Source organism: Pelmatolapia mariae, unplaced genomic scaffold (genome assembly GCF_036321145.2).
Source record: "Pelmatolapia mariae isolate MD_Pm_ZW unplaced genomic scaffold, Pm_UMD_F_2 NODE_ptg000279l+_length_55604_cov_1, whole genome shotgun sequence".
Lineage (NCBI taxonomy): Eukaryota > Metazoa > Chordata > Actinopteri > Cichliformes > Cichlidae > Pelmatolapia > Pelmatolapia mariae.
In genome coordinates this window covers 37501-40000 of record NW_027051969.1, presented here as the reverse complement: position 1 = coordinate 40000, position 2500 = coordinate 37501, and positions in this window count along the sequence as shown.

Genomic DNA, 2500 nt, shown 5'->3' with positions numbered 1-2500 from the left:
CGACAGCTTTTCTCCGTGCCCCTGGTACTCTGCTCAGCAGCACTTTGCTATGTACTTCCTCGTGCATATGGTACGACAGCTTTTCTCCGTGCCCCTGGTACTCTGCTCAGCAGCACTTTGCTATGTACTTCCTCGTGCATATGGTACGACAACTTTTCTCCGTGCCCCTGGTACTCTGCTCAGCAGCACTTTGCCACACACACACTCCTCGTGCATATGGTACGACAACTTTTCTCCGTGCCCCTGGTACACTGCTCAGAAACACTTTGCCACACACACACTCCTCGTGCATATGGTACGACAATGTTTCTACATGCCCCTGGTACACTGCTCAGAAACACTTTGCCACACACACACTCCTCGTGCATATGGTACGACAATGTTTCTACATGCCCCTGGTACTCTGCTCAGAAACACTTTGCCACACACACACACTCCTCGTGCATATGGTACGACAGCTTTTCTCCGTGCCCCTGGTACTCTGCTCAGCAGCACTTTGCTATGTACTTCCTCGTGCATATGGTACGACAACTTTTCTCCGTGCCCCTGGTACTCTGCTCAGAAACACTTTGCCACACACACACACTCCTCGTGCATATGGTACGACAATGTTTCTACAAGCCCCTGGTACTCTGCTCAGCAGCACTTTGCTATGTACTTCCTCGTGCATATGGTACGACAACTTTTCTCCGTGCCCCTGGTACTCTGCTCAGAAACACTTTGCCACACACACACACTCCTCGTGCATATGGTACGACAACTTTTCTCCGTGCCCCTGGTACTCTGCTCAGCAGCACTTTGCTATGTACTTCCTCGTGCATATGGTACGACAACTTTTCTCCGTGCCCCTGGTACTCTGCTCAGAAACACTTTGCCACACACACACTCCTCGTGCATATGGTACGACAACTTTTCTCCGTGCCCCTGGTACTCTGCTCAGCAGCACTTTGCTATGTACTTCCTCGTGCATATGGTACGACAACTTTTCTCCGTGCCCCTGGTACTCTGCTCAGAAACACTTTGCCACACACACACACTCCTCGTGCATATGGTACGACAATGTTTCTACATGCCCCTGGTACTCTGCTCAGCAGCACTTTGCTATGTACTTCCCGTGCATATGGTACGACAGCTTTTCCACAAGCCCCTGGTACACTGCGCAGAAACACTTATGCCACGTCGGCTGTACGCGCTCTCCTCGCTAGCTAGTTGCTGATCTCCCCCACCTCCAGGGGGCCCCGGGGACCACCATCACATCTCCCTGTCTCCCTTACCGCTGAACAAGATGCATGCTGCTCCACTGGCCCTGCTGCTGTTGTGTCTCCATTTGGCCGAGGGGGTGAGTCGGCCTCCTCTCTCCTTTACGGTCGAAAAAGATGTGCTGCTGGCGCACTGGCCCTGCTGATGTGCTGTCTCCATTTGGCCGAGGTGGTGAGTCGGCCTCCTCTCTCCTTTACGGTCGAAAAAGATGTGCTGCTGGCGCACTGGCCCTGCTGATGTGCTGTCTCCATTTGGCCGAGGTGGTGAGTCGGCCTCCTCTCTCCTTTACGGTCGAAAAAGATGTGCTGCTGGCGCACTGGCCCTGCTGAATCCCTCTCTCCATTTGGCCGAGGGGGTGAGTCGGCCTCCTCTCTCCTTTACGGTCGAAAAAGATGTGCTGCTGGCGCACTGGCCCTGCTGAGTTCCTCTCTCCATTTGGCCGAGGGGGTGAGTCGGCCTCCCCTCTCCTTTACGGTCGAAAAAGATGTGCTGCTGGCGCACTGGCCCTGCTGAGTTCCTCTCTCCATTTGGCCGAGGGGGTGAGTCGGCCTCCTCTCTCCTTTACGGTCGAAAAAGATGTGCTGCTGGCGCACTGGCCCTGCTGAATCCCTCTCTCCATTTGGCCGAGGGGGTGAGTCGGCCTCCTCTCTCCTTTACGGTCGAAAAAGATGTGCTGCTGGCGCACTGGCCCTGCTGATGTGCTGTCTCCATTTGGCCGAGGTGGTGAGTCGGCCTCCTCTCTCCTTTACGGTCGAAAAAGATGTGCTGCTGGCGCACTGGCCCTGCTGAATCCCTCTCTCCATTTGGCCGAGGGGGTGAGTCGGCCTCCTCTCTCCTTTACGGTCGAAAAAGATGTGCTGCTGGCGCACTGGCCCTGCTGATGTGCTGTCTCCATTTGGCCGAGGTGGTGAGTCGGCCTCCTCTCTCCTTTACGGTCGAAAAAGATGTGCTGCTGGTGCACTGGCCCTGCTGATATTCTCTCTCCATTTGGCCCAGGGAGTGAGTCGGCCTCCTGCCTCCTTTACGGTCGAAAAAGATGTGCTGCTGCTGCTGCTGCTGCTGCTGCTGCTGCTGCTGCACTGGCCCTGCTGCTACCACATAGCCAGCATGGACCTCGACCTCCAGCAGGCCCCGGGGAGGCACATCCTCCCCTGCTCTACTCCCCCAGTAGCTTTCCTTTCCTGCAGTTACCCAGTACCACATAGCCAGCATGGACCTTGACCTCCAGCAGGCCCCGGGG